Source organism: Ranitomeya variabilis, chromosome 1, assembly GCF_051348905.1.
Source record: "Ranitomeya variabilis isolate aRanVar5 chromosome 1, aRanVar5.hap1, whole genome shotgun sequence".
In the NCBI taxonomy this organism is placed as follows: domain Eukaryota; kingdom Metazoa; phylum Chordata; class Amphibia; order Anura; family Dendrobatidae; genus Ranitomeya; species Ranitomeya variabilis.
This window is the reverse complement of record NC_135232.1, coordinates 235720659-235745408: the sequence shown is the minus strand read 5'-3', so window position 1 is coordinate 235745408 and position 24750 is coordinate 235720659.

Below are 24750 nucleotides of genomic sequence, written 5' to 3'. Positions count from 1 at the left end.
TTGGACAGAAATGACATCACAAATCTTTTTGAAGCTAGAGGAGGGAGGGGTTGGGGTGTGTTTTGAAGTGGGTGTGGTAGGTTCGTGCTTAGTAGCAGTGCAATGCATCATGGAACTTGTAGTATTAGAGCACAGTAACTCAGGAGAAAGGAAGTTGTCGATTAACCCCATGAGAGCTGAATCCAGCACTAAAGATGTGCTGCTACAGCATGATAAAAGGTAATATTGCTAAAATAAACACAGTAGATGTTTTCAGTGGCCCATAATAGCAAGATTTATGAAAGGAAAAAAAAAAAAAAGGTTATAGTAGTGGACAACTTCTTTAAAGGCTAGAATAGCAGAATTCCCACTCAAGTGACCCCATTTTGGAAATTATACCCCTTTGCGAATGTATCTACTTGGGTGGTTTCCAGAAACAAGCAGTACTGGATTTTGCTGAGAGAAAAAGGCAAACTTCCATTGTAGTGACCAGTATGCTGTACTCACCAGTATGTTGTAGTGAACAGTACACTGTAATGACCAGTACATTATGCCCAGCTCATGCTTCTGGAAACATGCACCTGTAAATTAGGCTGGCTCTCATCACTACAGAAATGGCAAACATATGGACAATAAAGGTCTTTTACACAAGACCCAACAAAGCAGACGAGCTGAAGGCTGCTATCAAAGCAATCTGGGCTTCCATAAAACCTCAGCAGTGCCACAGATTGATCGCTGCCTTGCCATGCCGCAATGATGCAGTAATTGATGCAAAAGGAGCCCGACCAAGTATTGAGTGCATTTACTGTACATACATTTCAGTAGGTGAACATTGTCAATGTTAAAATCATTTTTTCAAGCTAGTGTTATAAAGTATTCTAATTTACTGAAATAATGACTTTTAGCTTTTCATTGGCTGTAAGCCATAATCAACATTAACAGAAATATACACTTGAAATACATCACTCTATTTGTAATGACTCTATCTAATATAGGAGTTTCATTTTTTGTATTGAAGAATTTAAATAAATTAACTTTTTGATGATATTCTAATTTTATGAGATGCACCTGTACATTTACCCATACTGTCTCTACATTGTCGCAGCTCCCCTCAATGTCGCCATTGAGGACTTGTCTTAAGTTAGATTTAATAAAAATACACACCCCTCCACTTTTTCTGTTTTCCTTTCTAAATGAACACAGTTAAATACAACTATTACACAGTTATCACAACTATGATAATGTGTTTAATTATGCACTTACCTGTTGTTAGGGCTAGAGGAATGCACCGAGTATAGCTAAGAAGCAACAAGGTGCGCTCGCAGCCCGGGATCCACCGTGCAGAGATATCTGCTGCAAAGTAACGGCAGATAAACTCTGAGCTCACACGTGGGTTAAGCTTCACCCCGTGTGAACTGAAAGCGATCTCTGTTGCCGCACAGAGTTGTGCTGTACACAAAAACTATTGCCCTAACTAGGGTTGTGCTTGCAAGCAAGCAAAAGGCTAATTGCACCCACTGACGCTAACTGCCTGCCTGAGTGTACATTCCCAGCGCTACAGTCTCACACCGCTTACATATATATATATATAGAGAGAGAGAGAGAGTGCTAAAGTATCCACTGGCATAAGCCAAATACATTTGATACTAGCCTCCAGTGGACATGCTCAGTGTGTGCAAAGCAGGACTTAGTCCCAGAAAAGCCTGCTCGCCACTGACCAGTGCTGGCTACAAAGGGAGATCCTGGAAAGGCAGCAGTAACCCTTTGCACAGTATCAGGCTGACCCAGACGCTGGGACCGACATCTCCACTGAGCAGGCTCCACTGCGGCCGATGTAGAATGGGAGACCGTAGTAGACATGGTTCGAGATTCCCCCTGTGCAGCGGTGGAAACTTGACACCTAACATTACCCCCACTCCTAGGGCCCCCCTCCTTGGGCCTCGCTACGCTCAAAGGCTGCAATGAGCGGTGGAGCCCAAATGTGCTCCACCAGTTCCTAGGTTCTGTCCTCTGGACAGTGACTCTTCCAGTCCACCAGATAGTATTTTTTGCCAGGCACCACATTGCACCGCAAGATAGAGTGCACTTCATACTCATCCGTGCATGAACCCGATGTCCTGGCAGATGACTCGGAAAACCGGGACATATAGATGGGCTTTAAGAGGGATACATGGAAAGTGTCGGTGATACCAAGGCGTGGAGGAATAGCCAAATGGTAGACCACAGGGTTAACCTGTGAAAGGGCATATGTAGCGAGGCGCAAACTTAGTGGACTCAACTCGCAGCCTGATGTTACGAGCGGAGAGCCACACTAAGTCACCAGGAGCAAATGTCGGAGCGGGGCACTGGTGTGCATCAGCAGAAACCTGTTATGATCCTAGTGGCAAGGATCGCAGGTCGGACTAGCTAAGTATCTGAACAGACTACTAGCTCTGGGGAAGTGGTAACTAGATTGACTGCAACCTGATCCTATCCGCAAACAACTATAGGCAGCCGTGGAACGTTACCAAAAATCCTAGACGTCTCGTCACGGCCTGAGAAACTGACTATTCCTGGAGAGAAAGAAAGTCCTCACTTGCCTCAGTGGAATGACCCCAAAGATATAGAATAGCCCCCCACAAATATTAACGGTGAGTTAAGGGGAAAGCACAAACGCAGAGATGAAATCAGATTTAGCAAATGAGGCCCGCTAATACTAGATAGCAGAAAATAGGAAGGGAACTGTGCGGTCAATAAAAAAAAACCCTATTCAAAATATCCACGCAGAGATTGCTCGAGCCCCCGCACCAACTAACGGTGCAGGGGAAGCAACTCCGTACCCCAGAGCTTACCAGCAAAAAGAAATCACATATTAGCAAGCTGGACTAGACTCATCATACACAGAAATCATATTGCAGGCAGATGAGCAAAAAATATTCAAACAGAACTTAGCTTATCCTGAAGAGGCAGAAAACGAGATAACCAGGAGTAATCAGAATAGCACTGAATACATTGACAGCCGGCAACAAGTGGAAGTGAAACAGAGCTAAATAGGAGCCTCCCTGGTGAATAACGAGGCAGCTGATCCAGCAGACCCGCAGGATAATAAACCAAACCACCAGGGGGAGCCAAAAAACCAATGTCACACAATACCATCTGTGACCACAAGAGGGAGACTGAAAACGGAGTTCACAACAGTACCCCCCCCTTAAGGAGGGGTCACCGAACACTCATCAAAACCCCCAGGGCGATCAGGGTGAGCCACATGGAAGGCACAAACCAAATCGGCCGCATGAACATCAGAGGCGACAACCCAGGAATTATCCTCCTGACCATAGCCTTTCCACTTAACCAAATACTGAAGCCTCCGTCTAGAAATACGAAAATCCAAGATCTTCTCCACCGCGTATTCCAATTCTCCCTCAACCAGAACAGGGGCAGGAGGCTCAACCGAAGGAACCACAGGCAGCACATACCTCCGCAACAACGACCGATGGAACACATTATGAATAGCAAACGATGCCGGGAGGTCCAAACGAAATGACACAGGGTTAAGGACTTCCAAAATCTTATAAGGACCGATAAACCGAGGCTTAAACTTAGGAGAGGAGACCTTCATAGGAACAAAGCGAGAAGACAACCACACCAAATCCCCAACGCGAAGTCGGGGACCCACACAGCGACGGCGGTTGGCAAAGCGCTGAGCCTTCTCTTGTGACAGCTTCAAATTGTCCACCACATGATTCCAAATCTGATGCAACCTATCCACCACAACATCCACTCCAGGACAGTCAGAAGACTCCACCTGACCCGAGGAAAATTGAGGATGAAACCCTGAATTACAAAAAAAAGGCGAAACCAAAGTAGCAGAACTAGCCCGATTATTAAGGGCAAACTCAGCCAATGGCAAAAAAGTCACCCAGTCGTCCTGATCAGCAGAAACAAAACATCTTAAATAGGTTTCCAAAGTCTGATTAGTGCGCTCGGTTTGGCCATTCGTCTGAGGATGGAAGGCCGACGAAAAAGACAAATTAATGCCCATCTTAGCACAAAAGGTCCGCCAAAATCTAGACACAAACTGGGATCCTCTGTCGGAAACAATATTTTCAGGGATCCCGTGCAAACGAACCACATTTTGAAAAAACAGAGGAACCAACTCGGAGGAGGAAGGCAACTTAGGCAAGGGCACCAAATGGACCATTTTAGAAAAACGATCACACACCACCCAAATGACCAACATTCTCTGAGAGACAGGGAGATCTGAAATAAAATCCATGGAAATGTGCATCCAAGGCCTCTTCGGGACAGGCAAAGGCAACAACAAGCCACTGGCACGAGAACAGCAAGGCTTAGCCCGAGCACAAATTCCACAAGACTGCACAAAGGAACGCACATCCCGCGACAAGGAAGGCCACCAGAATGACCTAGCCACCAAATCTCTGGTACCAAAAATCCCAGGATGGCCTGCCAACACCGAAGAATGAACCTCGGAAATAACTCTGCTGGTCCATCTATCCGGGACAAACAGTCTCTCCGGTGGACAACGGTCAGGTCTATCCGCCTGAAACTCCTGCAGCACTCGACGCAAATCTGGGGAGATGGCAGACAAAATCACCCCTTCTCTGAGGATACCAGCTAGCTCTGAATCACCAGGAGAGTCAGGCACAAAACTCCTAGAAAGAGCATCAGCCTTCACATTCTTCGAACCAGGCAGGTATGAGACCACGAAATCAAAACGAGAGAAAAACAACGACCAATGAGCCTGTCTAGGATTCAGCCGCTTGGCCGACTCGAGATAAATCAAATTCTTGTGATCAGTCAAGACCACCACACGATGCTTAGCTCCCTCGAGCCAATGTCGCCACTCCTCAAATGCCCACTTCATAGCCAACAACTCCCGATTACCAACATCATAATTCCGCTCGGGAGGCGAAAACTTTCTTGAAAAGAAAGCACATGGCTTCATCACAGAGCCATCAGAGCGTCTCTGCGACAAAACAGCCCCCGCTCCAATCTCAGAAACATCAACCTCGACCTGGAAAGGAAGGGAGACGTCTGGCTGACATAAGACCGGAGCCGAAGAAAACCGGCGCTTCAGCTCCCGAAAGGCCTCCACAGCCGCAGGAGACCAATTAGTAACATCAGAACCCTTCTTGGTCAAATCCGTCAATGGCTTAACAACACCAGAAAAATTAGCGATGAAGCGACGGTAAAAATTAGCAAAACCCAAGAACTTCTGAAGACTCTTAACAGATGTAGGCTGAGTCCAGTCATGAATAGCCTGAACCTTGACTGGGTCCATCTCAATAGCAGAAGGAGAAAAAATGAAACCCAAAAAAGAGACCTTCTGGACTCCAAAAATACATTTTGAGCCCTTCACAAATAAAGCATTGGCACGCAGGACCTGAAACACCATCCTGACCTGCTTAACATGGGACTCCCAATCATCCGAAAAAACCAGAATATCATCCAGATACACAATCATAAATTTATCCAGATATTCGCGGAAGATGTCGTGCATAAAGGACTGAAAGACAGAAGGAGCGTTAGAAAGTCCAAAAGGCATCACCAAGTACTCACAATGGCCTTCGGGCGTATTAAATGCAGTTTTCCATTCATCACCCTGCTTAATACGCACAAGGTTATACGCACCACGAAGATCTATCTTGGTGAACCAACTAGACCCCCTAATGCGAGCAAACAGATCAGATAACAATGGCAAAGGTTACTGAAATTTGACCGTGATTTTGTTTAGAAGGCGATAATCAATACAAGGTCTCAAGGAACCATCCTTCTTAGCCACAAAAAAGAACCCCGCACTAAGAGGGAGGAGGAGGGGCGAATAAGTCCTTTCTCCAAAGACTCCTTTATATAACTCCGCATAGCAGCATGCTCCGGCACTGACAAATTGAAAAGTCGTCCCTTAGGAAACTTACTACCAGGAATCAAATTTATAGCACAATCACAATCCCTATGAGGAGGTAGAGAACTGAGTTTGGGCTCATCAAATACATCCTGGTAATCTGACAAAAACGCAGGGACCTCAGAAGGAGTGGATGAAGCAATTGACACCACAGGAGCGTCGCCATGAATTCCCTGACAACCGCAACTTGACACAGACATTGCTTTCCAATCCAGGACTGGATTATGATTCTGCAACCATGGCAGGCCCAACACGACAACATCATGCAAATTATGCAATACAAGAAAGCGAATCACCTCCTGATGAACAGGAGTCATGCACATGGTCACTTGTGTCCAGTACTGAGGTTTATTCGTAGCCAATGGTCTAGCATCAATTCCCCTTAGTGGAATAGGGAATTTTAACCCCTTCATGACCCAGCCTATTTTGGCCTTAATGACCTTGCCGTTTTTTGCAATTCTGACCAGTGTCCCTTTATGAGGTAATAACTCAGGAACGCTTCAACGTATCCTAGCGATTCTGAGATAGTTTTTTCGTGACATATTGGGCTTCATGTTAGTGGTAAATTTAGGTCGATAATTTCTGAGTTTATTTGTGAAAAATACGGAAATTTGGCGAAAATTTTGAAAATTTTGCAATTTTCACATTTTGAATTTTTATTCTGTTAAACCAGAGAGTTATGTGACACAAAATAGTTAATAAATAACGTTTCCCACATGTCTACTTTACATCAGCAGAATTTTGGAAACAATTTTTTTTTTGCTAGGAAGTTATAAGGGTTAAAATTTGACCAGTGATTTCTCATTTTTACAACAAAATTTACAAAACCATTTTTTTTAGGGACCACCTCACATTTGAAGTCATTTTGAGGGTTCTATATGGCTGAAAATACCCAAAAGTGACACCATTCTAAAAACTACACCCCTCAAGGTGCTCAAAACCACATTCAAGAAGTTTATTAACCCTTCACGTGTTTCACAGCAGCAGAAGCAACATGGAAGTAAAAAATGAACATTTAACTTTTTAGTCACAAAAATGATCTTTTAGCAACAATTTTTTTATTTTCCCAAGGGTAAAAGGAGAAACTGGACCACGGACCTTGTTGTCCAATTTGTCCTGAGTATTCTGATACCTCATATGTGGGGGTAAACCACTGTTTGGGCGCACGGCAGGGCTCGGAAGGGAAGGAGCACCATTTGACTTTTTGAATGAAAAATTGGCTCCAATCTTTAGCGGACACCATGTCGCGTTTGGAGAGCCCCCGTGTGCCTAAACATTGGAGCTCCCCAACAAGTGACCCCATTTTGGAAACTATACCCCCCAAGGAACTTATCTAGAAGCATAGTGAGCACTTTAAACCCCCAGGTGCTTCACAAATTGATCCGTAAAAATGAAAAAGTACTTTTTTTTTCACAAAAAAATTATTTTAGCCTCAATTTTTTCATTTTCACATGGGCAACAGGATAAAATGGATCCTAAATTTTGTTGGGCAATTTCTCCTGAGTACACCAATACCTCACATGTGGGGGTAAACCACTGTTTGGGCACATGGTAAGGCACGGAAGGGAAGGAGCGCCATTTGACTTTTTGAATGAAAAATTATCTCCATCGTTAGCGGACACCATGTCGCGTTTGGAAAGCCCCTGTGTGCCTAAACATTGGAGCTCCTCCACAAGTGACCCCATTTTGGAAACTAGACCCCCCAAGGAACTCATCTAGAGGCATAGTGAGCACTTTAAACCCCCAGGTGCTTCACAAATTGATCCGCAAAAATGAAAAAGTACTTTTTTTTCACACAAAATTTCTTTTAGCCTCAATTCTTTCATTTTCACATGGGCAACAGGATAAAATGGATCCTAAAATTTGTTGAGCAATTTCTCCTGAGTATGCCGATACCTCATATGTGGGGGTAAACCACTATTTGGGTGCACGGCAAGGCTCGGAAGGGGAGGCGTGCCATTTGACTTTTTGAATGGAAAATTAGCTCCAATCGTTAGCGGACACCATGTCGCGTTTGGAGAGCCCCTGTGTGCCTAAACATTGGAGCTCCCGCACAAGTGACCCCATTTTGGAAACTAGACCTCCCAAGGAACTAATCTAGATGTGTGGTGAGCACTTTGAACCACCAAGTGCTTCACAGAAGTTTATAACGCAGAGCCATGAAAATAAAATTTTTCTTTTCTCAAAAATGATTTTTTAGCCCACAATTTTTTATTTTCCCAAGGGTAACAGGAGAAATTGGACCCCGAAAGTTGTTGTCCAGTTTCTCCTGAGTACGCTGATACCCCATATGTGGGGGTAAACCACTGTTTTGGCACACGTCGGGGTTCGGAAGGGAAGTAGTGACGTTTTGAAATTCAGACTTTGATGGAATGCTCTGTGGGCGTCAGGTTGCGTTTGCAGAGCCCCTGATGTGCCTAAACAGTGGGAACTCCCCACAAGTGACTCCATTTTGGAAACTAGACCCCCAAGGGAACTTATCTAGATGTGTAGTGAGCACTTTGAACCCCCAAGTGCTTCACAGAAGTTTATAACGCAGAGCCGTGAAAATAAAAAATGTGTTTCCTTTCCTCAAAAATATTTTTTTAGCCCAGAATTTTTTATTTTTACAAGAGTAACAGGAGAAATTGGACCCTAAAAGTTGTCCAGTTTCTCCTGAGTACGCTGATACCCCATATGTGGGGGTAAACCACTGTTTTGGCACACGTCGGGGTTCGGAAGGGAAGTAGTGACGTTTTGAAATGCAGACTTTGATGGAATGCTCTGCGGGCATCAGGTTGCGTTTGCAGAGCCCCTGATGTGCCTAAACAGTAGGAACCCCCCACAAGTGACCCCATTTTGGAAAGTAGACCCCCTAAGGAACTTATATAGATGTGTGGTGAGCACGTTCAACCCCCAAGTGCTTCACAGAAGTTTACAACGCAGAGCCGTGAAAATAAAAAATCATTTTTCTTTCCTCAAAAAAGATGTTTTAGCAAGCAATTTTTTATTTTCACAAGGGTAACAGGAGAATTTGGACCCCGATATTTGTTACCCAGTTTGTTGTGAGTACGCTGATACCCCATATGTGGGGGTAAACTACTGTTTGGGCACACGTCAGGGCTCGGAAGGGAAGTAGTGACATTTGAAATGCAGACTTTGATGGAATGGTCTGCGGGCGTCACATTGCATTTGCAGAGCCCCTGATGTGCCTAAACAGTAGAAACACCCCACAAGTGACCCCATTTTGGAAACTAGACCCCCGAAGGAACTTATCTAGATGTGTGGTGAGCACTTTCAACCCCCAAGTGCTTCACAGAAGTTTATAACGCAGAGCCATGAAAATAAAAAATAATTGTTCTTTCCTCAAAAATTATGTTTTAGCAAGTAATTTTTTATTTTTGCAAGGGTAACAGGAGAAATTGGACCCCAACAGTTGTTGCCCAGTTTGTCCTGAGTACGCTGGTACCCCAAATGTGGGGGTAAACCACTGTTTGGGCGCACGTCAGGGCTTGGAAGGGCGGGAGCACCATTTGACTTTTTGAACGCAAGATTGGCTGGAATCAATGGTGGCGCCATGTTGCGTTTGGAGACCCCTGATGTGCCTAAACAGTGGAAACCCCTCAATTCTAACTTCAACACTAACCCCAACACACCCCTAATCCTAATCCCAACTGTAGCCATAACCCTAATCACAACCCTAACCCCAACACACCCCTAACCACAACCCTAACCGCAACACACCCGTAACCCTAATTCCAACCCTAACCCTAATCCTAACCCTAATCCCAACCGTAACCCTAATCCCAACCCTAACCACAACTGTAACCCCAACACACCCCTAACCCTATCCGTAACCCTAACCACAAGCCTAATCTTAACCCTATTTCAAACCCTAGCCCTAATTCCAACCCTAACTCTAATTCCAACCCTAACCCTAAGGCTATGTGCCCACGTTGCGGATTCGTGTGAGATTTTTCCGCACGATTTTTGAAAAATCTGCAGGTAAAAGGCACTGCGTTTTACCTGCGGATTTACAGCAGATTTCCAGTGTTTTTTTGTGCGGATTTCACCTGCCGATTCCTATTGAGGAACAGGTGTAAAACGCTGCGGAATCCGCACAAAGAATTGACATGCTTCGGAAAATACAACGCAGCGTTTCTGCACGGAATTTTCCGCACCATGGGCACAGCGGATTTGGTTTTCCATAGGTGTACATGGTACTGTAAACCTGATGGAAAACTGCTTCGAATTCGCAGCGGCCAATCCGCTGTGGATCCGCGGCCAATCCGCTGCGGATCCGCGGCCAACAATCCGCTGCGGATCCGCAACCAATCCACTGCGGATCCGCGGCCAATCCGCTGCGGATCCGCGGCCAATCCGCTGCGGATCCGCGGCCAATCCGCTGCGGATCCGACCGATCCGCTGCGGATCCGCGGCCGATCCGCTGCGGATCCGCGGCCGATCCGCTGCGGATCCGCAGCCAAATCCGCACTGTGTGCACATGCCATAACCCTAACCCTAACCCTACCTGTAACCCTAACCCTACCCCTAACCCTAACCCTACCCCTAGTTCTAACCCTAGTTCTAACCCTAACCCTAGTGGAAAAAGAAAAAAATATATTTTCTTTATTTTATTATTGTCCCTACCTATGTGGGACATAGGGGGGGGGTTATTTATTATTTTTTTACTTTGATCGCTGCGATAGAACCTACCACAGCGATCAAAATGTACTTGTAATGAATCTGCCGGCTGGCAGATTCGGCGGGCGCACTGCGCATGCGCCCGCCATTTTCCAAGATGGCGGCGCCCATAGAGAAGACGGCCGGACACCGGGAGGGACATCGAAGCTAGGTAAGTATGGGGGGGTGGGATTGGAACACGGGGGGGGATCGGAGGACCGGGGGAGCGGACAAGAGGACCGGGGGAGCGGACAGGAGGGAGGAGGGGAGCGGACAGGAGGGAGGAGGGGAGCGGACAGGAGATCGGGGCAGTAAGGACGACTGGGGGGGCGATTGGTGGGGTGGGGGGGGCAGATCGGGGTCTCCAGCCATGGCAGATGCTATTGCAGCATCGGCCATGGCTGGATTGTAATATTTCACCATTTTCATAGGTGAAATATTACAAATCGCTCTGATTGGCTGTTTCACTTTCAACAGCCAATCAGAGCGATCGTAGCCAAGGGGGGGGTGAAGCCACCCCCCCTGGGCTGAAGTACCACTCCCCCTGTCTCTGCAGATCGGGTGAAAATGGAGTTAACCCTTTCACCCGATCTGCAGGGATGCGATCTTTCCATGACGCCACATAGGCGTCATTGTCATGTTCTCAATGGCAAGAGAACATAGCATCAGCATATATAGGAACTAGCTCTTGGAAGATGGGAACTGAGCTGACCATGAACTAATCCTAACACACAACTAGCAGTGGCCGGGTAGCATGCCTACGTTGATTCTAGATGCCCAGCACCAGCCGGAGGACTAAATAATGCTAGCAGAGGAAAATATAAGTCCTAGCTCACCTCTAGAGAAATACCCCGAAAGGAGACAGAGGCCCCCCACATGTATTGGCGGTGAATTAAGATGAAATAACAAACGTAGTATGAAAATAGGTTTAGCAAATTTGAGGTCCACTTACTACATAGCAGAAGACAGAAAGGACACTTTCATGGTCAGCTGAAAACCCTATCAAAACACCATCCAGAAATTACTTTAAAACTCTGGCATTAACTCATAACACCAGAGTGGCAATTCCTGTTCACAAGAGCTTTCCAGACACAGTAACGAAACTACAGCTGTGAACTGGAACAAAAATGCAAAAACAAACATGGACAAGAGTCCAACTTATCTAGTAGTTGTCTAGGAGCAGGAACAAGCACAGAGAGGCTTCTGATAACATTGTTGACCGGCAAGCAACTAACAGAGCAGCAAGGTTATATAGCGACTCCCACATCTTGATGGGAACAGGTGAACAGAGAAGATGAAGACACAGTTCAATTCCACCAGTAGCCACCGGGGGAGCCCAGAATCCAAATTCACAACAGTACCCCCCCCTCAAGGAGGGGGCACCGAACCCTCACCAGAACCACCAGGGCGATCAGGATGGGCCCTATGAAAGGCACGAACCAAATCAGAGGCATGAACATCAGATGCATTCACCCAAGAATTATCCTCCTGGCCGTATCCCTTCCACTTGACCAGATACTGGAGTCTCCGTCTGGAAACACGAGAGTCTAAGATTTTCTCCACAACGTACTCCAACTCACCCTCAACCAACACCGGAGCAGGAGGCTCAACGGAAGGCACAACCGGTACCTCATACCTGCGCAATAATGACCGATGAAAAACGTTATGAATAGAAAAGGATGCAGGGAGGTCCAAACGGAAGGAAACAGGGTTAAGAATCTCCAATATCTTATACGGGCCGATGAACCGAGGCTTAAACTTAGGAGAAGAGACCCTCATAGGGACAAAACGAGAAGACAACCACACCAAGTCCCCAACACAAAGCCGAGGACCAACACGACGGTGGCGGTTGGCAAAAAGCTGAGTCTTCTCCTGGGACAACCTCAAATTGTCCACCACCTGCTCCCAGATCTGATGCAATCTCTCCACCACAGCATCCACTCCAGGACAATCCGAAGATTCCACCTGACCAGAGGAAAATCGAGGATGAAACCCCGAATTACAGAAAAACGGGGACACCAAAGTGGCAGAGCTGGCCCGATTATTGAGAGCGAACTCTGCCAATGGCAAAAAAGCAACCCAATCATCCTGGTCAGCAGACACAAAACACCTCAGATATGTCTCCAGGGTCTGATTAGTCCGCTCGGTCTGGCCATTCGTCTGAGGATGGAAAGCGGACGAAAAAGACAAATCTATGCCCATCCTAGCACAGAATGCCCGCCAAAATCTAGACACGAATTGGGTCCCTCTGTCAGAAATGATATTCTCAGGAATACCATGCAAACGAACAACATTTTGAAAAAACAGAGGAACCAACTCGGAAGAAGAAGGCAACTTGGGCAGAGGAACCAAATGGACCATCTTAGAGAAACGGTCACACACCACCCAGATGACAGACATCTTCTGAGAAACAGGCAAATCTGAAATAAAATCCATCGAGATGTGCGTCCAAGGCCTCTTAGGAATAGGCAAGGGCAACAATAATCCACTAGCCCGAGAACAACAAGGCTTGGCCCGAGCACAAATGTCACAAGACTGCACAAAGCCTCGCACATCTCGTGACAGGGAAGGCCACCAGAAGGACCTTGCCACCAAATCCCTGGTACCAAAAATGCCAGGATGACCTGCCAACGCAGAAGAATGAACCTCAGAGATGACTCTACTGGTCCAATTATCAGGAACAAACAGTTTATCAGGTGGGCAACGATCCGGTCTATCCACCTGAAACTCCTGCAAGGCCCGCCGCAGGTCTGGAGAAACGGCTGACAATACCACTCCATCCTTAAGGATACCTGTGGGCTCAGAGTTACCAGGCGAGTCAGGCTCAAAACTCCTAGAAAGGGCATCCGCCTTAACATTCTTAGAACCCGGTAGGTATGACACCACAAAATTAAACCGAGAGAAAAATAATGACCAGCGCGCCTGTCTAGGATTCAGGCGCCTGGCAGTCTCAAGATAAATCAAATTTTTGTGGTCAGTCAATACCACTACCTGATGTCTGGCCCCCTCAAGCCAATGGCGCCACTCCTCAAAGGCCCACTTCATGGCCAAAAGCTCCCGATTCCCAACATCATAATTCCGCTCAGCGGGCGAAAATTTACGGGAAAAGAAGGCACAAGGCCTCATCACGGAGCAGTCAGAACTTTTCTGCGACAACACTGCCCCAGCTCCGATCTCAGAAGCGTCGACCTCAACCTGAAAAGGTAGAGCAACATCAGGCTGACGCAACACAGGGGCAGAGGAAAAACGGCGCTTAAGCTCCCGAAAGGCCTCCACAGCGTCAGGAGACCAATCAGCAACATCAGCACCCTTCTTAGTCAAATCGGTCAATGGCTTAGCAATATCCGAAAAACCAGCAATAAATCGACAATAAAAGTTAGCAAAGCCCAAAAATTTCTGAAGACTCTTAAGAGAAGAGGGCTGCGTCCAATCACAAATAGCTTGAACCTTGACAGGATCCATTTCAATGGAAGAGGGAGAAAAAATATATCCCAAAAAGGAAATCCTCTGTACCCCAAAAACACACTTAGAACCCTTCACACACAAAGAATTAGACCGCAAAACCTGGAAAACCCTCCTGACTTGCTGGACATGAGAGTCCCAGTCATCCGAAAAAATCAGAATATCATCCAGATACACAATCATAAATTTATCCAAATAATCGCGAAAAATATCATGCATAAAGGACTGGAAAACTGACGGAGCATTAGAAAGACCAAAAGGCATCACTAAATACTCAAAGTGGCCCTCGGGCGTATTAAATGCGGTCTTCCACTCATCCCCCTGCCTGATTCGCACCAAATTATACGCCCCACGAAGGTCAATCTTAGAGAACCACTTGGCCCCCTTTATGCGAGCAAACAAATCAGTCAGCAACGGCAATGGGTATTGATATTTAACAGTGATTTTGTTCAAAAGCCGATAATCGATACATGGTCTCAAAGAGCCGTCTTTTTTTGACACAAAGAAAAAAACGGCTCCTAAGGGAGATGACGATGGACGAATATGTCCCTTTTCCAAGGACGCCTTTATATATTCTCGCATAGCAGCATGTTCAGGCACAGACAGATTAAACAAACGACCCTTTGGGTATTTACTACCCGGGATTAAATCTATGGCACAATCGCACTCTCGGTGCGGAGGTAACGAACCAAGCTTGGATTCTTCAAAGACGTCACGATAGTCAGACAGGAACTCAGGAATTTCAGAGGGAATAGATGATGAAATGGAAACCACAGGTACATCCCCATGAGCCCCCTTACATCCCCAGCTCAACACAGACATAGCTCTCCAGTCGAGGACTGGGTTGTGAGATTGCAGCCAAGGCAATCCTAGCACCAAATCATCATGTAGATTATACAGCACCAGAAAGCGAATAATCTCCTGGTGATCCGGATTAATACGCATAGTTACTTGTGTCCAGTATTGTGGTTTATTATTAGCCAATGGGGTGGAGTCAATCCCCTTCAGAGGAATAGGAGTCTCCAAAGGCTCTAAATCATACCCACAGCGTTTGGCAAAGGACCAATCCATAAGACTCAAAGCGGCGCCAGAGTCGACATAGGCGTCCGTGGTAATAGATGACAAAGAGCAAATCAGGGTCACAGATAGAATAAACTTAGACGGTAAGGTGCAAATGGAAACAGATTTATCAAGCTTTTTAGTGCGCTTAGAGCATGCTGATATAACATGAGTAGAATCACCACAATAGAAACACAACCCATTTTTCCGTCTAAAATTCTGCCGCTCGCTTCGGGACAGAATTCTATCACACTGCATAATCTCTGGCGACTTCTCAGTGGACACCGCCAGATGGTGCACTGGTTTGCGCTCCCGCAAACGCCTATCGATCTGAATAGCCATTGTCATGGACTCATTCAGACCCGCAGGCACAGGGAACCCCACCATAACATCCTTAATGGCATCAGAGAGACCCTCTCTGAAAGTCGCCGCCAGGGCGCACTCATTCCACTGAGTAAGCACAGACCATTTACGGAATCTTTGGCAGTAAATTTCCGCTTCATCTTGCCCCTGAGATAGGGACATCAAAGTTTTTTCTGCCTGAAGCTCCAAATGAGGTTCGTCATAAAGCAACCCCAAGGCCAGAAAAAACGCATCCACATTGAGCAACGCAGGATCCCCTGGTGTCAATGAAAAAGCCCAGTCTTGAGGGTCGCCCCGGAGCAAGGAAATCACAATCCTGACCTGCTGTGCAGGGTCTCCGGCAGAGCGAAATTTCAGGGACAAAAATAATTTGCAATTATTTCGAAAATTCTGAAACCCAGATCTATTCCCTGAGAAAAATTCCGGCAAAGGAATTCTCGGCTCAGATACAGGTGCATGACAAACAAAGTCTTGCAAATTTTGTACCTTCGTGGCGAGATTATTCAAACCTGCAGTTACACTCTGAAGATCCATTACAAACAGGTGGACACAGAGCCATTCAAAGATTAGAAGGAGAGAAAAAAAAAAAAAAAATCTCAGCAGACTTCCTATTTCTCTCCTTTCTCAGCCAAGGATTTTAACCCTTTAGTGGGCCGGTCAAACTGTCATGTTCTCAATGGCAAGAGAACATAGCATCAGCATATATAGGAACTAGCTCTTGGAAGATGGGAACTGAGCTGACCATGAACTAATCCTAACACACAACTAGCAGTGGCCGGGTAGCATGCCTACGTTGATTCTAGATGCCCAGCACCAGCCGGAGGACTAAATAATGCTAGCAGAGGAAAATATAAGTCCTAGCTCACCTCTAGAGAAATACCCCGAAAGGAGACAGAGGCCCCCCACATGTATTGGCGGTGAATTAAGATGAAATAACAAACGTAGTATGAAAATAGGTTTTGCAAATTTGAGGTCCACTTACTACATAGCAGAAGACAGAAAGGACACTTTCATGGTCAGCTGAAAACCCTATCAAAACACCATCCAGAAATTACTTTAAAACTCTGGCATTAACTCATAACACCAGAGTGGCAATTCCTGTTCACAAGAGCTTTCCAGACACAGTAACGAAACTACAGCTGTGAACTGGAACAAAAATGCAAAAACAAACATGGACAAGAGTCCAACTTATCTAGTAGTTGTCTAGGAGCAGGAACAAGCACAGAGAGGCTTCTGATAACATTGTTGACCGGCAAGCAACTAACAGAGCAGCAAGGTTATATAGCGACTCCCACATCTTGATGGGAACAGGTGAACAGAGAAGATGAAGACACAGTTCAATTCCACCAGTAGCCACCGGGGGAGCCCAGAATCCAAATTCACAACACGTCATGGGTCGGATTGGCATGGGTTTTCATGACGCCTACGTGGCGTCAAAGGTCGGGAAGGGGTTAAAGGCTCCAAAACAAAACCACAGCGCCTGGCAAATGACAAATCCATCAGACTCAGGGCAGCACCTGAATCCACAAAAGCCATAACCGGGTAAGATGACAGGGAACAAATCAGGGTAACAGACAAAATAAACTTAGGCTGTAAAGTACCGATGGTGACAGATTTATCAATCTTTTTTGTGCGCTTAGAGCATGCTGAGATAACATGAGCTGAGTCACCACAGTAAAAGCACAACCCATTTTGCCGTCTATAATTTTGCCGTTCACTTCTGGTCAGAATTCTATCACATTGCATAGACTCAGGTGTCTGTTCAGAAGACACCGCCAAATGGTGCGCAGGTTTGCGCTCCCGCAAACGCCGATCAATCTGAATGGCCAGAGTCATTGACTCATTCAGACCTGCAGGCGTAGGGAACCCCACCATGACATTCTTAATGGCTTCAGAAAGACCTTTTCTGAAATTTGCAGCCAGGGCACACTGATTCCATTGAGTAAGCACCGACCATTTCCAAAATTTCTGGCAGTACACCTCTGCATCATCTTGCCCCTGAGAGAGGGCCAACAACGCTTTTTCAGCCTGGTTCTCCAGATTTGGTTCCTCATAGAGCAATCCAAGGGCCAGAAAAAACGCATCCACACTGAGCAATGCAGGATCCCCTGGAGCCAATGCGAAAGCCCAATCTTGAGGATCGCCACGCAAGAAAGAAATAATAATCTTAACTTGCTGAACAGAATCCCCAGAGGAACGAGGTTTCAAAGAAAGAAACAACTTGCAATTGTTCTTAAAATTCAGGAACCTAGATCTATCTCCAGAAAACAACTCCGGAATAGGTATTCTAGGCTCTGACATAGGACTGTGCACAACAAAATCCTGAATACTTTGTACCCTTGCAGCAAGATGATCCACACTGGAGGCTAAACTCTGGATATCCATATCAGCAGCTGAACTCAGAGCCACACCAAGATTAAGAGGAGGAGAGAAGCCAGACACACATCAGCTAGACACACGGCAGCAAAAAAAAAAAAAATATCTCCAAGCTTCTTTTCTCCTGCTTCTGCCATGCAATTAACACTTTATGTCTGGCTGTACTGTTATGATCCTAGTGGCAAGGATCGCAGGTCGGACTAGCTATGTAACTGAACAGACTACTAGCTCTGGGGAAGTGGTAACTAGATTGACCGCATCCTGATCCTATCCGCAAACAACTATAGGCAGCCGTGGAATGTTACCTAGAAATCCTAGACGTCTCGTCACGGCCTGAGAAACTGACTATTCCTGGAGGGAAAGTAAGTCCTCACTTGCCTCAGTGGAATGACCCCAAAGATATAGAATAGCCCCCCACAAATATTAACGGTGAGTTAAGGGGAAAGCACAAACGCAGAGATGAAATCAGATTTAGCAAATGAGGCCCGCTAATACTAGATAGCAGAAAATAGGAAGGGAACTGTGCGGTCAATAAAAAAAAACCCTATTCAAAATATCCACGCAGAGATTGCTCGAGCCCCCGCACCAACTAACGGTGCGGGGGAAGCAACTCCGTACCCCAGAGCTTACCAGCAAAAAGAAATCACATATTAGCAAGCTGGACTAGACTCATCATACACAGAAATCATATTGCAGGCAGATGAGCAAAAAATATTCAAACAGAACTTAGCTTATCCTGAAGAGGCAGAAAACGAGATAATCAGGAGTAATCAGAATAGCACTGAATACATTGACAGCCGGCAACAAGTGGAAGTGAAGCAGAGCTAAATAGGAGCCTCCCTGGTGAATAACGAGGCAGCTGATCCAGCAGACCCGCAGGGTAATAAACCAAACCACCAGGGGGAGCCAAAAAACCAAAGTCACACAATACCATCTGTGACCACAAGAGGGAGCCTGAAAACGGAGTTCACAACAGAAACCCTCATTCTCTCCTTGGAGGCCCGGATGGAATTCTGTGTGTGGCCCCAAATGTCACGTGCCTCCACCACCCAGTCTGCCACCCTAGAATCGGTGGATGACACAGGCATGGGCACAGGGACACGCAGATGCTGGCCGTAATTAAGGAGAAATGGAGCCTGCCCGTTGGAGTTGGCTATGGCATTGTTCAAAGCAAATTCCGCCCAAGGTAACAAAGATTCCCAGTCATCCTGCCTAGCAGAGACAAAATGTCGCAAATATTTCACCAGAGTCTGGTTGGCCCTCTCTACCAACCAGTTCATCTCAGTGTCACGCTCACGCCCTGACTGGTGGGCGTGAGCTTGGGGGGTTTGTGGCCCCACTGTGCCACAAACCAGACTAGCCTGGAAGGGGCGTGACTATGACAGGTGCCTTGTTTTTCACTGGAGCCTCTGATGGTGAGGTCAGGCTTGTGCGGCAGGCAGCTGCCAGGTGCTACTCCAGGGTGGTGTCTGGCTGTGGCTGTTGGTCCCACTTGGAGAACAGGAACACTAGGACAGGTGCAGGCATCAGGCAGGGCAAGCAGATAAGCACGGATGAAACTCAGACGAGTAAGCTGGCACAGCTGAGACACAGGGCTGGCAGAGACACTGGGCTGGCAGGCACGGCAGAGACACAGGGCTGGCAGGCATGGCAGAGACACAGGGCTGGCAGGAATGGTGGAGACACAGGGCTGGCAGGCATGGCAGAGACACAGGGCTGGCAGGCATGACAGAGACACAGGCCTGGCCAGAACAGCAGAGACACAGGGCTGGCTGGAATGGCAGAGACACAGGGCTGGCAGGAATGGCAGAGACACATGGCTTGCAGGAACGGCAAAGACACAGGGCTGGCAGGAACGGCAGAGACACATGGCTGGCAGGAACGACAAAGACACAGGGCTGGCAGGAATGGCAGAGACACAGGGCTGGCAGGAACGGCAGAGACACAGGGCATGTTGGTGTGGTGTATGAAGGAACAGGTAGGGACTAGTGTTGAGCATTCCGATGCTGCAAGTATCGGGTATCGGCCGATACTTGCTGTATCGGAATTTCCGATACCGAGATCCGATATTTTTGTAATATCGGATATCGGTATCGAAACAACATTAATGTAAAAAGGTGTAAAAGAAAGAATTAAAATAAAAAATATCGCTATACTCACCTGTCCGACGCAGCCGGGACCTCGGCGATTGTAAGCGGCAGCGTTGTTTCTTTAAAATTCGCGCTTTTACATGCTTACGTGAATTCCCGGCTTCTGATTGGTCAGGGCGGCCATGTTGCCGGGACGCGGACCAATCACAGCAAGCCGTGACGAAATTACGTCACGGCTTGCTGTGATTGGTCCGCGTCCCGGCAACATGGCCGCCATTAACCAATCACAAGCCGTGACGTCACGGGAGGCTGGACACGCGCTTATTTTGAAAAGCGCGCGTGTCCAGCCTCCCGTGACGTCACGGCTTGTGATTGGTCACGGCGCCATATTGCCGGGATGCGGACCAATCACAGCAAGCCGTGACGAAATTACGTCACGGCTTGCTGTGATTGGTCCGCGTCCCAGGAACATGGCCGCCATTAACCAATCACAAGCCGTGACGTCACGGGAGGCTGGACACGCGCTTATTTTGAAAAGCGCGCGTGTCCAGCCTCTCGTGACGTCACGGCTTGTGATTGGTCACGGCGCCATATTGCCGGGACGCGGACCAATCACAGCAAGCCGTGACGTAATTTCGTCACGGCTTGCTGTGATTGGTCCGAGTCCCGGCAACATGGCCGCCCTGACCAATCAGAAGCCGGGAATTCACGTAAGCATGTAAAAGCGCGAATTTTAAAGAAACAACGCTGCCGCTTACAATCGCCGAGGTCCCGGCTGCGTCGGACAGGTGAGTATAGCGATATTTTTTATTTTAATTCTTTATTTTACACATTTATATGGTTCCCAGGGCCTGAAGGAGAGTTTCCTCTCCTTCAGACCCTGGGAACCATCAGGAATACCGTCCGATACCTGAGTCCCATTGACTTGTATTGGTATCGGGTATCGGTATCGGATTGGATCCGATATTTTGCCGGTATCGGCCGATACTTTCCGATACCGATACTTTCAAGTATCGGACGGTATCGCTCAACACTAGTAGGGACCTATTCACACAGGAGGTGCAGGTACAGATATGAAGTATGAAGGAACAGGTTGGGTCCTGTTCACACAGGAAGAGAACCACAAGGAATGCGGAGAGGAGCTGCAGCAAGAGATTACTGCAGCAGCTGAAGCTAAGCAGAGCGGAACCACAAGTAATGTGGAGAGGAGCTGGATCAAAAGATTTCTGCAGCAGCAGGAGCGGAGCAGAGTAGAATGGAGCAGAACCACAGGAGTGCAGAGCAGAGGCAAAGCCGCAGAGAGACAAGGGTAGAATCACAAAGTGCAAAGCCAAGATCAGAGTGAAGGCACAGAGTGCAGAGCCAAGAGCAGAGTGAAGGCACAGAGTGCAGAGCCAAGAGCAGAGTGAGCCCCAGAGTGCAGAGCAAAGTCACAGGTTGCAGAATAAGAAGCAAAGCAAGGTCGCAGAGTGCGGAGCCAAGAGCAGGGCAGAGAGGCACTGCAGGGAAACAAACCACAGACAAGGAGATAGGACAAAGTTCAGACAAGGTAATGGAACAAGACAAGGTATAAGAAAAAAGACACAGGGACCAGGATATATAGCCTCCTGGAGGGCAGACAAACAAGATACAAGACAAAGCAAGGAGAACAGCCTTCAGAGAAGGCAAGACACAGAGCAAGGCCTGGCAGCTCAGAAGCAAAACACAAACTGAGTAAACACATTGCACAGGCCCAGTCCTCTGGGTGGAGCTGCACTAAATACTGGAGGACTCTTGGTAATTGATCAGGAACAGATTAAACAGGTGCACCTGATTCCTATAAGAACCAGAGAGTTCAGGTGCCACCCCCCTATGCGCACAGCCAGGAAGCATGCAGAGAGCAGAGGCACAGAATATGCTGCTGGCAAGAAACAGAAACCACAACATGACTTGGACCAATGGGTAAGATAATGTGAGAGATGAGAGGCCATACCATGAGGCCAGCAGAGTTGTTACACTCGGGATGATATGCAGAAGAGAGATTCAGTTCTATGCTGAGTAAATGACAGAGCTCTCTCCAAAACCAAGACGCGAACTGGAGACCCCGGTCACTGACAATTTTGTCAGGCATGCCATGTAGACGGAAAATATGTTTTATGAACAACGCCGCAAGGCCCATGCAGAAGGTAACCGTGGAAGCTGCACCAAGTGCACCATTTAAGAGAAATGATCGGTGACTACCCAGATAACGGTGTAGCTACAAGACTTGGGTAAGCCCACCATGAAGTCCATCCTGACCATCTCCCAAGGCCTGTCTGCCACCGGCAGGGGGTAAAGTAGCCCAACAGGCCATTGCCGAGGAGACCGATTCTTGGTGCAGGAGACACACGCCCGAATATAGTCCCCGACGTCACGGGCCATATGCAGCCATCAGTTCGTCCTCGCCAAAAGCTCAGAGGTCCTCTTGGTCCCAAAATGTCCACCCACCCTGGATGAGTGAGCCCAAGAGAGAACCTCAGGTCGCAAATTAGATGGAACAAAAGTCTTGTCTGGGAGCACAGACTCTAGCGAAACTGGAGCCACAGTTCTCAGTCTCTCAGAAGGGACAATAAGCCAAGATTCCTCCTCCTCCTCAGATGACACTATGGAGCGGGAGAGAGCGTCAGCAAGAATGTTCTTCTCCCTGGATAGAAAATGGAGGGAGAAATGGAACAGGGAGAAGAACAGGGATCAGCTGGCCTGGTGGGAATTCAGCTACTGGGCTGTCTGTAACTACACCAAATTTTTGTGGTCAGTAAAAACTTGGAAGGGAAAGTGAGCCCCCTCCAGGAGGTGTCTCCACTCTGAGAAAGCCAACTTCATAGCTAGCAACTCCCTGTCCCTGATGGAATACTTCCTCTCTACAGGTGAAAAGGTCTTGGAAAAGAAGAAGCAAGGATGCTTCCAACCTTGAGCATCCTTTTCGAATTGGACTGCTTTAGCACCAATGGATGAGGCATCCACCTCCATTATAAGTGGCTTATCTACATCGAGGCGATGTAGAATGGGAGCCCTAGCGAAGTGTGACTTAATACAGAGAGCCCTGGAGACCTCCTCCGACCACAATTTGGGATTTGCTCCTTTCTTGGTGAGGGCAAGAAAGGGAGCTACCAAAGTTGAGAAGTGGGGAATGAGCTGGCGATAGTAATTAATGAACCCCATAAAGTGCTGCACCGCTTTAAGAGAATGGGGTTCCTGCCAGTCCATGACAGCCTGTAGCTTGGCAGGATCCATTGCCAATCCCTGGGCAGAGATGACAAAGCCAAGGAAAGGCAGGGACTCCTGCTCAAACACACACTTCTCTAACTTGGCGTAGAGGGAGTTTGCTCGTAAGAGGTCGAAGACTTTGCAAACATCTCTCCGGTGGGAGTCAATATCTGGAGAGTAGATGAGAATATCATCCAGAGAGACTACGACTGAGGTGGTGATCATATCCCGGAAGATGTTGTTCATAAAGTCTTGGAAAACGGCTGGGGCATTACAGAGCACGAAGGGCATCGCCAGTAATTCATAGTGCCCATCCCTGGTGTTAAAAGCCATCTTCCATTCGTCCCCCTCATGGATGCGAAGCAGGTTGCAAGCACCCCGCATATCTAAGATAGTAAATACTCTTGCTTCCCGTAGCCCATCAAAGAGCTCAGATATCAGGGGTAGTGGGTACTTATTCTTAACGGTGATGGCATTAAGACCCCTGTAGTCAATGCATGGACGTAGTTCCCCATATTCTTCTGCACAAAGAAGAACCCAGCCCCTGCAGGTGACACTTGCCACATTCTCTCGGATGTACTGAGACATTGCCTCCATCTCCGGAAGAGATAACGGATAGACTCGACCCTGGGGAGGCTCAGTACCAGGCAGAAGGTCAATAGGACAGTCATAGGGGCTGTGAGGCGGAAGGGTCTCCGCAGCCCTTTTGGAGAACACATCCGCATAGGGCCAATAGTGCTTGGGGAGAGAGGAGAGATCTGCGGGTAACTCAGTTGTAGCAACCTGAATGCACTCCCTCTGACATCTACCCTCACAGGATTTACTCCATCCCAGAATTCTCCCAGAGGACCACTCTATATGAGGAGAGTGGTAGCGTAGCCATGGTATACCCAACAGGACCTCATAAATTCCCTCGGGAATGACTAATAGGGAAATAATCTCCTGATGAGAAGGAGACATGGAAAGAGTAAATGGAATGGTTTGGTGAGTAATCTGTGAGGGTAGTGTCGACCCACTTACCACTCGAATGATCACTGGTTTGGCGAGCATCACCAGGGGTATTGCGTGTCGTTGGGCGAAAGCAGATGACATAAACTTGCCCTTCGCCCCGAAGTCCACGCAAAGCTCTACCTTAAGAATGGATGGGCCTATGGTAATTGTCCCCTTGAAGGACAATTTGGAGGAAAACGTTGCCGTGTCTAGTGTACCTCCTCCAACTACCACTAGACGCTGACGTTTTCCCGACTGCTGAGAGCACCTGGAGGCAAGGTGTCCTGACTGCCAGCAAACAAGACAGACCTTATGTGCATGAGCGGTCTGGGACTAAGACCCCGCTCATGACACCTTCATGGTCTCATGTGACTCGGATGCTTGGACTGTAGATTCCTGAGGTTTGGCGAAGGTGGGAGCCAGCCAAAACCTCTGCCTACACTGGGCTCACTCCAACCTTCGCTCATTAAAACCAAGGTCGATGCGAGTTGATACAGCTATGAGCTCCTCCAGTGTGGCGGGAATCTCCCTAGTGGCCAAAGCATCCTTCACATGGTCAACCAGCCCCCTCCAAAATACCGGGATGAGGGCTTTATCCGGCCACTCCAACTCAGATGCCAAAGTCTGGAAGTGGACGGCAAA